We start from the raw sequence: 14,526 nt of genomic DNA on the forward strand, positions 1-14,526 counted from the left end.
TTTTTTGTGCATCCTTAAAGAGGGTCTGAAAGTGATTTATAGTTTCATAAGTAGTTATTTATGAAAATTGATAAGATTCTACTGAGGACTTATGAACATATTAGCAACTTCCAACATAAAACAAGATCTTTCTTCCATTATCGTGTTCCAATAATTTTAAGATATGCAACAACCCACGTATTTTTTTCTGGAACATTCTAATTGAATAGGTCATTCAATGAATTAAAATTATTTTCCATGATCTGTCCTCTAACTCATTTTTTTTTTACTTTTGAACTCATATTATTTACTACTGAGCTACAGTATATACACCAGAGGGTCTTTTATTCTGGTAAATGCGTAATATGTTTTAGCTTACTAAGAAATATATTAAGAGGAAAAAATATTGTTACTCATTACCATGGCCAAGGACTCAGTAGAAGGTGAAGTCCAAATCCACGTTTCTTTTATTGTAGAAAGTGATTTCCTGGCTTCTTAGCTTAACAGGTACAAAATAAGAAGAGTCTCCATTTTATACTCCCACTTAACACTGTGACTTTGGGGTTATAGACACATTTTTATCCACACAGAAATTTCTCTTCCGTACATGCAATGTGTAATAACTTCATGAAGGAAATATGAGAAATTATTTCAATTAAATTCTAATAAAAGAAGTAGAGTACCTCCAACCAGCCCCATATATGTGTCGTTTCAAGTTGGAAACCATTTCAGTGGAGAATAAGGATCAGAATTCCCCGACTATCCACACTTAGTCATACCTACACATGAAACATATCTCTTTAGTGCCAGGGCCTCAAAGAGATGAAAGATGGGAAGACCAGAGAACTCTTCTTCTCACACCCATCATTAGTTGTATCTCCAAGACTCTAAACTCGGGTGCCAGGAGCCTTCATATTGCATAATGAGTGCATATTGCATATTGCATATTGATTGCAGCACTTTCCACAGCATCATCTTTCAGGATCTGGAATAGCTCAACTAGAAATCTATCACTGCCGGGAGCCAGAGTGAGGAACTCCGCCCATGGCAAAGGTCATGAGAAAGGAGGCTCGGCATACGCAAAGGCGGGATCGAGCCTCAGGAGTCCCCCTGGAAATTCTCAAGCATCTACCCCCAAAACCAGAGTCTGCCTACTTTCTGCTTTGTGCTCTCACCTACACCTCTGACTTTAGGGGGGGCTGTCCCCCACTACCTCTCTCTGAAAAAAAGAGTTAATTTACAGCTCCAGTTAATAATTCCTGGTTGTGACAGTGTTTCAACCTACAAACTCCTTTGGAAGTCCTCTAGCCTGCCTGAATAGGTTTTTCTGGCCACATGTGATTGCTCAGAGCCTCCCAACTGTGAGAGGTATGAGATGTTCTAAACTGTCTAAATACAGAGTCCTTTGAGCAGTTAAAAGATTGATTAGAAATTGTATTGGTGAAGGGTTTTTCACTTCTTGGGCCAATGTTTGCTGCTAAGTCTCCATATCCCTTACCTGCTGTGTCCCTGGCAGTGTATTGATTAATATAATTGGTGTAAGTAGTAGCTTTAATGTTTGCAACCTGGGACCCTTGAGTTAATTCTTTTTCTTGTTATAGCCCACCACACCTTTGCTCTGTAGGAATGCAACTTTATCTAATGCTTTTGAGGGTGGCGCTTGACTAATCACCTTTAGAGAAAAATAAGTTTTCTGAAGAAAGGGTCTTAAAATGTTATCAGGCCTCCGGGCCAGAAGATGATGCAAATCACCTAAACTTTTGCATATGATAAGTTTGCAGGAAGAAAGCCTGGCTTACTGCATGGCTCTTCCCCTTCCCCCATTATCCTCTATGCATAACTTAAGGTATAAAAACTACTTTGGAAAATAAAGTGCGGGCCTTGTTCACCGAAACTTGGTCTCACCATGTCGTTCTTTCTCTTACCTTCTGGCTGAATTATTCAGCCTCTTTTCTCCACTGAATTTCCTCACTGAGCTATCCTTATTCTATTACTCTTTATATCCTTAATTAACATTTAATTAAGCAGTTGTTTCCTGATCCTCGCCGACGCCGTCCCCGCTTCGAATTCCCTGGATCCACCGGGGCTGGACCCCGGCACTTCGGAGCATGTCTTCTGATGCCCCAAAGAGGACTGTATGAAGAGGGCTCACCTGCCAGTTTCACATTATGAGCCAACCCAGAGCAGAAGAAAACAAATATACTCTTAATCAATCGAATGGAACTTACGTATGGTATAGCATCTTTTCTCCTAGTTCATTAATGTAAATACCTCTGCATAACCAATGAATTTGGGTATTTCTGCATTCACCGTACACCACAGTGAATAGCAAGTTGATAACCTGTCAAGCCAGAAAGCCAGAGTCATAGACAGTGAGTCTTTTATATCAAAAGGAATGACTTTTCTCATGGGAAATTATAGTAGAGGGCACAGGGAGTAGAGTAGAGACAGGGAGATGATATGAACAGGGCTATGGTGATAATTACAGTAATAATTGCTGACATTTACCAGTGGTTTTCTTTGTGCTATGTAATATGCTAGACTCATAAAATTTATATATATATGTGTGTGTGTGTGTGTGTGTGTGTGCGTGTGTACACTATAGTCAATGGGGTTGTAAAGAGTTGAAAACAACTTAGATTTGTTGAACAGAAACAAATACTAATGGCTGATTAGCCTTGTTCTTCAGCAGAAACCAATATAACGTTTTAAAACAATAATCCTCCAATTTAAGAAAGTAAATTTTTAAAAGCTATCTTTACTGACAGTGGTTTTCATTTTTACATTTATCCGTATCTGTTCTCTCAACCTCCAAAATGTGCCTTTGGTTTTCTCACTCTGCTTCTTTTCTGGTTAAAGTTTTTATCTTCCCCTCTCACACTGATGTGTAAGAGCACATTTTGTTCTTTGTGGTAAATACTCCCTTTTAATTCCAGTTCTCAGCCCAGAGTTTACTGTTCCCATTCTCTGATCTGAATTGCCCCTTAATAGTATATTATAGGAACCAAAAATATTTGTGAAGTTAGCTTTTCAGAAAAAGCATTAAAAACAAAGATGAGATGGGAGGTTGGTTTTATTATGTTTTGTAATGGCTAGAAAATGTTGTTTGGATGGCTGCAAATGGCATGATAAACTTTCAATTGTTTTTAATTGTTCTAAATATGCATGAAGCCTTAGAATTTTGTTATTTTTGAATGGGGCATAAATTACATCATCCACATGAGCAAATAACCATATGCTCAGGGCTTCAGAAGAATCAGGCAGGAGCCACAGAAAGTACTCTCCCCCACCCTCACCCCCAGGCCAAGTAAGGACAAAGGAAATCAAAGATTGAAAGTCTCAGAGAAATTTGATAACTTTTGTATCTTTTTTATATTGTGAACTTGGCAGGTTTGATGAGGCCCACTGGTTTTCCTACATACTTAAGAATTTGGTCTAGGCAGATGCATGTTGTTCAGAGCAGTAACCTGAAGTTGATTGCTGTCAGAAAATCTGGGTAGTGTGTGCATGCTGTAACTTCAGGCATGTTCGACTCTTTGTGACCCTATAGACTGTAGCCTTCCAGGCTTCTCTGTCCAAGGGATTCTCCAGCAAGAATACTGGAGTGGGTTGCCATGCCTTCCTCCAGGGGATCTTCCCTACCCAGGGATCAAACCCACATCTCTTATGTCTCCTGCATTGGCAGGCAGGTTCTTTACCACTGAGCTATCAGGGAAGCCCTGAATCTGGGTAGAGCTAATATAAAGATCGAACGGGTGGAACTGTTCGTGAGAGTTGCAGGTATTTTTGTTAACTGTTTGGGACTGCATTATATAATATGGGACCTTAAATTTTGCTTTATTTGGTGTCTTTCCTTTTTCACAGAATATATTATATACCCCACATGTTCAAATTAGAAACGATAATGTATGTGTGAGTGTGGTGTGTTCCAAACTACACACACTCCCAACTTTCTATACTAATCCTAGTTAGTGCTCAAAATAGTGCCAACCTGACATGACTAGATATATGACTCTTTTCCCCAACCCTATACCATAAATATACACAGTCTTATCTGTTCAATGCTATGGGAATTTCCTATGAGGACTCTACTCTGTAAAGTTTCTCAAAGCATTCCACTGATGAGAAACTGTCCACGTCCATATTAGAAGCATAAATTTCAATCTAGTTCATATTTACCAGATGCTCACAGGATGCCTGCCTTTGTATTAGAACATATTGCAAATGTATCCTGCTCTGCTGTGTGTCCTATATCTTTAACAAGCTTTATGCTCTGTGAGTTAGTTGAGCTGTCTTACAGATAATGCTTCATTAATTAGTAAAAGACACAGTTAAGGCACTTTTGAGCTCTTTAGATCCTTATGACTTTATTCTTATAATGGCATGCCTTAAATTTAGAGTTGTTTTTATGATAATCCTTTAAATTTTCTCTAGATCATTTTCTGCTATCCTTTCATGTGCTCCAAATAATGTTCATTTATTTTTCTATTGAGCATTTCTCATCCTAAAATGATTTTTGTTATCATTTAATTTCAAGTATAACACAGTAAACAGAGAACTGTAATGATGTCAAGAACCAAAAGCATAATGAGTAGTTTTGCCAGAACAATTAAATCATGTTTTAAAAATATCTATTAGCTACATTCCTGATATGCCTTCATCTCATTTATATGTGGAAATATTTTCATTGTCATTATATAGGAAAAAATACTTCTTTTATCTAACTTCATTAGGAATGCCTGTGATGTTTGAGCTGGTATTTAAGATAAAATATTTTCCTGTAAGTATGACTTGAAGAGAGGTTTGGAAAATTATTAAGTAATGAAATTTCACTTGACCTACAGAGATTTGTTTTAGATATGTCCACGTTTATTCTGAACATTTAACAATTTTTCTTCCCAGGCATCACTTTTCTAACTGACCTTTCTTTAAGAGGAACACTAGCTGATCTCTAGCACTACTCTGCATTTTTTTTTCCTCCTTCAGGATATAAATTCATAAAGAATAACTGGAAAGTTGTTAAGAAGGAATGGTATTAATAGAATATACTTCATATCTTACATCTTCATTGCTGAGTCTTTATGGCTTTAGATTTGTTAGTCTTTGGAAAAGTTATAACTTTAGCTGTTAGCTTCTAATTTTTTGGAAAGATTGTTAGGCAATTGGAAATATTTGGACCAAGTTATATACTGCCATGTAACAAACCATTCATATATTTGGTAAATTAAATCAAGAATTTAGCTTGTTTTGCTCATGATGCACATTTGGGACAGGGCTCCTGGGTGATTGTGTGTCTTTGTTCCACGCACCATCACCCGACAAGGCTGCTCAGCAGGAACTGAAGGATCCACTTCCGGGGTAGCCCTGAACATGGCTGGCAGTTGGTGTAACTGCTGGCTGGGCTTTTGCTGGCAAAGGCATCATCGCCTTCCCCTGAGGTTTCCCTATCCTCAAGGCAGATGGGGTTCAGAAATGAGTGCCCCAAGAGGTCTGAGTAGAAGCCGCAAGTCATCTTCTGACCTGGCTTCACATCTACCACATTCGTTTGACCAGACAAATGCTTGCAGCCAGCCTGGATGCCAGGGAGAGCAACCAGACTGCCTCTCTTGATGAAGGCGTGGTGAGGCGTCTGGCCATATGCCATACTGAGTCTGCTCATCAATTTCTTTGATGCCAGTTTTTACCCTTTCTCACATCTGAAATTAAAGACATTTTTGGCAATGGTAGTCTCAGATTCCATGATATTTTCTACTCTCCAGGTTGATCTCTTCTGTGTCTACTTGCTCCCCATCTTTTTAAGAAGAGAGGAGGTCAGCTCCTGATGAGCTGAAGAGTACTGAGGGTATAGTCCAGAGAAATGGAGGTTTACTTAAACCAGTTACAATCTGTGTTGCTCTCTGGCACCACTCCTCCAGTCAGTAAGTGGAAGGAAGGATGGTATCCCAATAAGTCCATACCAAGAAATTCTCACAAGGAAAACTTGGGAAGATTGAGAAGACTCTCCAGGGAGTGTCAGCAGCCACCAATCTCAAGAGTGCTGGAAGCCCTCACACTCGTCTGAAAGGGAGATAGATTCAGACAGTGAGAGCATTCATCACACAACAAAGGTAAACACCTTGGAACACCAAGCTTCCCCCAAGTCCTTACTGACAGGTAGCCTTTCTTACTGGGTGGGAGCGTGTTCAGGTTGTATCAGAGACTGTGCAGACGTATTTGAGGGCACAGTGCCTTGGCGATTTGAAATGAGCTGGTGTTCCTGAAAGAATTGTCCTTTCAATCAATTGACTTAGTGTACCTCCCACCTTTAACAAGGAGACCTTTCAAATCATGTCCACCATGGGAACTTCCCCGGTTAAATTCAGCATTCAGATTTTTGTTGCACTCAGAAAATAATTCTATGCTTGTTTTTATAGCTACTACTGAAAACTGCCTTAGAGTATTGTTGAAAGTCTCCATCCTCTGAGAGACTCTGAGACTGTTGTGCTAATTTTCCCCACAAGCTTATTGCCCCTTCTTCCTTCACTCAGCCCCTTGAAGATGTGGAGGTCTCAAAATTTTGGCTTCAGGCTTATTTCTTGTTTCACATTCCATGCTTTCACTGAACGTTCCTGTTTTTCCCAATAACGTCAAATATCACCCCTACATTAATGGCATGAAAATTTGTATGTCAGACTCCCTCGTTCTCTCATATCTTCCAGGACCATAATTTTTATCTGAACTTCCCTTATATAATCTCTGCTAGATATTATCATCCAGAGACCCACATGTGAACTTACTTCCTATTCCCCCTCATGAAAAACGATTTTTGTTGTTGTACTCTTGTACTGTTCCTAAGATTCCCTTAGATTCCCTGGTGGCTCAGATGGTAAAGCATCTGCCTGCGATGTGGGAGACCCAGGTTCAATCCCTGGGTAGGGAAGATCCCCTGGAGAAGGAAATGGCAACCCACTCCAGTACTCATGCCTGGAAAATTCCATGGGTGGAGAAGCCTGGTGGGCTACAGTCCATGGGGTCACAAAGAGGGCTTCCCTGGTGGCTCAGACGGTAAAGTGTCTGCAATGCAGGAGACCCAGGTTCGATCCCTGAGTTGGGAAGATCCCCTGGAGAAGGAAATGGCAGCCCACTCCAGTATTCTTGCCTGGAAAATCCCATGGTCGGTGCAGCCTGGTAGGCTACTGTCCATGGGGTCGCAAAGAGTCGGACACGACTGAGCGACTTCACTCACTTCACTTCACTTCACTGTTCCTAATAAGATTGTTGCATACCTGTATCCCTTTGGGGTTTCAAATGAGAGAGATAGAATCCCAGGCTCCTCTTTCTCAATGCACTTGCAGTCACTTGTTACCTGAGTCTTGAAATTTACCTCAGAAATTATCTCAATCTCAGTAGTCCTGATTTTCCTAAAATTTCTACGTGGCTCTTATCCTCATCGCTCACGCTTGGTGCCTTATACTAATCCGTGACTCCTTCTACTCTCTCCTGACGATCCTCAACACTGAAGGTAGTATTAACTTACTAAGTACACATCTGATTACATCAACCCTCTTTCCTAAACTCCTTTTTTCAGTTCAGTTACCTTAGCATATTTATAAGTTTAGCCAGGATCTGGCCCCAGGACACCTTTTAGTTTTGTTATCATCTTGCTCTTTCTTCCTCCTGGACTCTGGCCTAAAACAGACAATTCACAGTTGCCTTAAAGATGCCATAAACTTTCACAATTTGGACCTCATGCACTTTATCTACTCTTTAATGAAATTCCTATCCCCATGCCAACTCAGAAAAACCCCCTCTCAGTCCCCAAAGACCAAACTCAAAATATCATAAGCTTTATGAACCATAACTTGTCAGATAGAATTAATCATCTCTTCCTCTGGTTCCCATGGTTCTAAATAGCTCAGCTATGGCACTAAGTAATAGTTTCCATACAAGTTCTCCCCACTCGATTAGGCAAGGCAGTTATTTCTTAATTTCTATATTCTTATTTCATTGTGCAGGACCTGACATGTAGCATAGATTAAATGTTCACTAAATGTTAATTGACTTCTTAAATATAAGGATCTGGATTGAATGATGGGAAAAAATAAATTTCATATATTTTTAAAGAATTGTGAACTGGTATATCCTTTTAAGAAATCAAGAGACTTTACTGTATTCATACTTATATTTTTTACATCTGGAAATCCATCCTAACAGAATCATTCTAAATATGAAAAAGACTTTACAACAAACAATATAGCAAACTCCTTGAAACCAGTTTTTATTTTTTTACTGGTCTTTGAATACACAGCATTTAGCATGATGTTTAAAATAAATTCCTTATTATTAAGTCAATCAGCCAATTGAATAATATTAACAAAAATTTTTATTATTACTTAAACAACCTAAATGTACACATCTTCAAGGATATGGCTAGTTTTCATATATATATATATGTGTGTGTATGTGTGTGTGTGTGTGTGTGTACACGCATATACATATGCATTATATTGGGGTAGCCAAAAAGTTATACAGTCATTAAGAAGGAACTGTTCACTCTATCTGTGGTCTTTAAAGAATGCTGGATTCCCCATGAATCACTCTCTAGCTCATGAAACGATGAAAACCCAAACCTTGTTTTTACCCAGCCTAACTCACAACTTATCTTCTCACCGTATTATCCTCATTTTCTCATTATCCCTTCCCTTGGATCTTTATGTGGCTCTCCTCATCTAGTCAAATCAGATTTCTTTTGATGACCGTTTTTCTAATTGGTCTAATCTATTCAAATAAAAAACATTCTGTTATTGGTACCAACACCATAACCCATAATGTTAATGTGCACTGGGTAATGCTCATTATGAGATAATGTGCATTGGATGCATTCTGTATGCCAGATATTATGTAATTAAAAATTATCTGGATTTGTTATGAAAATTTTTACAAAGGATGTTTAATCATCATTGAGGTGAGTGAATTAAGGTGTGGGAGGAGTTATGCCTTTCTTGGAAAATATTCATCTGTCTTCCATTGTTCTCCATAATTAGGGGCTCATAACTTTTCTTTATGTCCTAAATTATGCCAGCCTCTAATAACTTGCAGTCCTTTTATCTGAAGTTTTGACTTAATTATTTGCTTCCTTGATAGATAGGGTTTATGTCATTTTAATATTTCCAGGTCTAATGATGTGGAAATGAGTGAGACCTGACTGTATGTGCCAGAGAGTTCCTGCAGTAAATATCTGTGAACTCCATAGAGCTCACAAAGACTGGTTCTCTGTGTCCAATATACCAAGAACTCAGCAAAAGATTTTATCGCTGAATGAGAGCAACTTGCACATACTTTTTGAAATTTAGACCAACAGTTGCATTGTTTTTTTTTTTTTAATTTATTTACTTTATGACACCATATTCACTGCTTGTGTTGAATTTGTTACATCGTTAATGTTGGGACAAACAGATGGTGAGATGTTGCAGTGGCTATTAGGACTTTTTAAAAAATACATCTTTCATGTAAATGTTCTGTTTCATTTATTTTTATTTTTCATGTTTTCCTTTATTTTTAATTATATTTTCACTTCATTTGTATCTGCTACACATTTCCTCATATGCCACATGTCTTAGGACCCAGACATGAGCTGAGAAACAGGCATGCTTAGTATTCTTCTCTCATCCCACTGCAATATTTTGATCATTGTGTGCTTGTGTTCTAAACTGCTTCAGTTATGTATAACTCTTTTTGACCCTATGGACTATAGCCCACCAGGCTACTCTGTCAATGGGATTTCCCAGGCAAGAGTACTGGAGTGGATTGGCAGTGTCTTCTCCCTGCATATCTGAGGTTATTGATATTTCTCCTGGCAGTCTTGATTCCAGCTTGTGTTTCTTCCAGTCCAGCATTTCTCATGATGTACTCTGCATATAAGTTAAATAAGCAGGGTGACAATATACAGCCTTAATGTACTCCTTTTCCTATTTGGATACAGTCTGTTGTTCCATGTCTAGTTCTAACTGTGGCTTCCTAATCTGCATACAGATTTCCCAAGAGGCAAGTCGGATGGTCTGGTATTCACCACACTTTGAGAATTTTCCACAGTTTATTGTGATCCACACAGTCAAAGGCTTTGGTATAGTCATTAAAGCAGAAGTAGATGATTTTCTGGAACTCTCTTGGTTTTTTGATGATCCAGCAGATGTTGGCAATTGATCTCTGGCTCCTCTGCCTTTTCTAAAACCAGCTTGAACATCTGGAAGTTCATCGTTCATGTACTGTTGAAGCCTGGCTTGGAGAATTTTGAGCATTACTTTACTAGCATGTGAGATGAGTGCAATTGTGTGGTAGTTTGAACATTCTTTGTCATTGCTTTTCTTCTGGATTGGAATGAAAACTGACCTTTTCCAGTCCTATGGCCACTCCTGAGTTTTCCAAATTTGTGGGTGTATTGAGTGCAGCACTTTCACAGCATCATCTTTTAGAATTTGAAATAGCTCCACTGGAATTTCATCACCTCCACTAGTTTTGTTCGTAGTGATGCTTTCTAAGGCCCACTTGACTTCGCATTCCAGGATGTCTGGATCTAGGTGAGTGATCACACCATCGTGACCATCTGGGTTGTGAAGGTCTTTTTTGTACACTTCTGTGTATTCTTGCCACCTCTTCTAATATCTCTGCTTCTGTTAGGTCCATACCATTTCTGTCCTTTATTGAGCCCATCTTTGAGTGATATGTTCCCTTGGTCTCTCTAATTTTCTTGAAGAAATCTCTAATCTTTCCTATTTTATTGTTTTTCTCCATTTCTTTGCACTGGTCATTGAGGAAGGCTTTTTTATCTCTTCTTGCTATTCTTTGGAACTCTGCATTTAAATGGATATATCTTACCTTTTTGTTTCTCTTCTTTTCACAGCTATTTGTAAGGCCTCCTCAGACAACCATTTTGCCTTTTTTGCATTTGTTTTTCTTGGGGATGGTCTTGATCCCTGTCTCCTGTACAATGTCATAAAATTCTGTCCATAGTTCTTCAGGCACTCTGTCTATCAGATCTAGTCCCTTGGATCTATTTGTCATTTCCACTGTATAATCGTAATGGATTTGATTTAGGTCACACCTGAATGGTCTAGTGATTTTCCCTACTTTCTTCAATTTAAGTCTTAATTTGGCAATAAGGAGCTCATGATCTGAGCCACAGTCAGCTCCTGGTCTTGTTTTTGCTAACTGTATAGAGCTTCTCCATCTTTGGCTGCAAAGAATATAATCAATCTTATTTCGGGGTTGACCATCTGGAGATGTCCATGTGTAGAGTCTTCTCTTGTGTTGTTGGAAGAGGGTGTTTGCTATGACCAGTGCGTCCTCTTGGCAAAACTCTATGAGCCTTTGCCCTACTTCATTTTGTACTCCAAGGCCAAATTTGCCTGTTATTCCAGATATTTCTTGACTTCCTACTTTTGCATTCCAGTCCTCTATCATTAAAAGGATCGTCTTTTTGGGTGTTAGTTCTAAAACCTAGTTGATCATTATCAATCCTTTTTTCAGATTAAGGACAAGCATTTGTACAAATTCCCACTCCCCTGCAAATTTGTTCTTCTACTGGCTTCCTATCTGTCTATAATACCTTTTCCCTCATGTTACTATTATTTTGTTGTTTTCCTATGAAATTTCTTTGTATATGATGTAGATTAAGTATATGTACATATTCTATGTATATTAAGTGTATGATGTTATACTTAAAAAATTAGTGTGCAGGATACCATAGCTACTTGCTTTTTGACTCTCACATGCCTGCTTCACTTTCTCTAACTTAACAGGACTTTTTCAAACCTGAAGGTGAACAGTCAGGATTTAGTTGATGACTCCTCTTCATTTTCTCACAGATCTGTTGTCTTGGATGCAAGCTCTATATGTTCCTTTCAGGGGTAGGATTTTGAAACACTCTGTTTTTTGTATTATCTTCCATGATAAAATCTCTGTAAGTTGGCTTAGTTAGAAATATGGGTTTAGATTGGAGTGAGCTATGTAACAAACCCGTGTGAAGATGTCGTCTGCTAGAAGAAGTGGCTGGAAAGGTGTGGGGTTCTAGACCCTGTTGTGTGGTAGATAAACAGTATTGGTAAACTGTGGTCCATGAGATGCCAAGGCTAATAGCACATGCTTTAGCTGTAACATTAAAATAATTTATAGTAAAAATCAGAATTTTAGAGTGCTAGCTGTTTCTTTTGACTCTCAGTAAAAAGATTGAAGAAAGAAAGTGGATTAATCTAAAATATATCATTCTGAAGTCAGTCAGTCAATTCAGTCACTCAGTCATGTCCAACTCTTATCAACCCCATGAACTACAGCACACCAGGCCTCCCTGTCCATCACCAACTCCCAGAGTCCACCCAAACCCATGTCCATCGAGTCGGTTATGCCATCCAACCATCTCATCCTCTGTCGTCCCCTTCTCCTCCTGCCCTCAATCTCTCCAAGCATAAGGGTCTTTTCCAATGAGTCAGCTCTTCGCATCAGGTGGCCAAAGTATTGGAGTTTCAGCTTGAGCATCAGTCCCTCCAATGAATATTCAGGACTGACTTCCTTTAGGATGCACTGGTTGGATCTCCTTACTGTCCAAGGGACTCTCAAGCGTCTTCTCCAACACCACAGTTCAAAAGCATCAATTCTTTGGCACTCTGCTTTCTTTATAGTCCAATTGTCACATCCATACATGACCCCTGGAAAAACCATAGCCTTGACTGGATGAACCTTTGTTGGCAAAGTAATGTCTCTGCTTTTCAATATGCTGTCTAGGTTGGTCATAACTTTCCTTCCAAGGAGTAAGCATCTTTTAATTTAATGGCTGCAATCACCATCTGCAGTGATTTTAGAGCCCCCCAAAATAAAGTCAGCCACTGTTTCCACTGTTTCCCCATCTATTTGCCAAGAAGTGATGGGACCGGATGCCAAGATCTTAGTTTTCTGAATGTTGAACTTTAAGTCAACTTGTTCACTCTCTTCTTTCACCTTCATCAAGAGGCTTTTTAGTTCTTCTTCACTTTCTGCCATAAGGGTGGTGTCATCTGCATATCTGAGGTTATTGATATTTCTCCTGGCAATCTTGATTCCATCAATCTGAAGGGCTAGAGTCAAAACTGTACATAGCTCTGCTTAAAAAAGAAAAAAAAAGTGTACTCTGTTTTCAAACAATCATCTGTAGTGGTTAAAGAATTGTAATTTGAAATTTGGTAGAGTGTAAAAGCCAAATATTCCCTTGGTATCTTTAATTTTCTTGAAGAGATCTCTAGTCTTTCTCATTCTGTTGTTTTCCTCTATTTCTTTGCATTGATTGCTGAGGAAGGCTTTCTTATCTCTTCTTGCTATTCTTTGGAACTCTGCATTCAGATGCTTATATCTTTCTTTTTCTCCTTTGCTTTTCACTTCTCTTCTTTTCACAGTTATTTGTAAGGCCTCCTCAGACAGCCATTTTGCTTTTTTGCATTTCTTTTGCATGGGGATTGTCTTGATCCCTGTCTCCTGTACAATGTGACAAACCTCCGTCCGTCCATAGTTTATCAGGCACTCTGTCTATCAGATCTAGTCCCTTAAATGTATTTCTCACTTCCACTGTATAATCATAAGGGATTTGATTTAGGTCATACCTGAATGGTTTAGTGGTTTTCCCTACTTTCTTCAATTTAAGTTTGAACTTTGAAGGAAAGTTTTGACCAACCTAGATAGCATATTAAAAAGCAGAGACATTACTTTGCCAACAAAGGTCTATCTAATCAGGGCTATGGTTTTTCCAGTGGTCATGTATGGATGTGAGAGTTGGACTGTGAAGAAAGCTGAGTGCTGAAGAATTGAATCTTTTGAACTGTGATGTTGGAGAAGATTCTTGAGAGTACTTTGGACTACAAGGAGATTCAACCAGTCCATCCTAAAGGAGATTAGTCCTGGGTGTTTATTGGAAGGACTGATGCTGAAGCTGAAACTCCAATCCTTTGGCCACCTCACACGAAGAGTTGACTCATTGGAAAAGACATGATGCTGGGAGGGATTGGGGGCAGGAGGAGAAGGGGACAACAGAGGATGAGATGGCTGGATGGCATCACCGACTCGATGGACATGGGTTTGGGTGGACTCTGGGAGTTGGTGATGGACAGGGAAGCCTGGTGTGCTGTAATTCACGGGGTCACAGAGAGTTGGACACGACTGAGCAACTGAACTGAACTGAAAAGTCAAAAACTTTATCCCAAACTGAATTCCATGTGAGCAGAGGTGGACAGGTAGAAATCCTACATAAAAGAAAATTTTGCTGTAGACACCCCCAGTCTCTTAGGTACCTTTATAAAGCATCCAATAACCGAAGAAAGTGGAGCTCAATCTCACCTTGATGATGTGCCTGGGATATAGCATGGAGATAGTGGAAAGTTAGCAGCACCCCTCTATGAGAGGCTATTTTTCCATTTGTTCTGAGGCATATTGCAGGATGAGGTTAAGTCTGTTAAAGGGACAGTCAGGGGAAATGGGCTGTGCACATGCCTGTTACCACACAGCATCCCCACAGAGGGCAGAAATTCACAGACTTGTGGGCTGGGGGTC

At 39.2% G+C, this 14,526-nt stretch overlaps 1 long non-coding RNA gene and 1 other non-coding gene across 6 annotated transcripts in view; both read left to right on the forward strand.

Moving 5' to 3' along the window:
* Positions 1–14,526, forward strand: part of LOC147343521 (uncharacterized) — a 438,787-nt gene that overhangs the window by 223,780 nt on the left and 200,481 nt on the right. The gene's annotated exons all lie outside the window — the stretch shown is intronic.
* Positions 6,827–6,898, forward strand: TRNAR-GCG (transfer RNA arginine (anticodon GCG)). Its single transcript has one exon. It is a non-coding gene; the product is annotated as a tRNA-Arg (tRNA).

The sequence above is a fragment of the Bos grunniens genome, chromosome 27 (genome assembly GCF_055505025.1).
Source record: "Bos grunniens cultivar Pamir isolate PY7600 chromosome 27, Bosgru_T2T1.0, whole genome shotgun sequence".
NCBI lineage: Eukaryota > Metazoa > Chordata > Mammalia > Artiodactyla > Bovidae > Bos > Bos grunniens.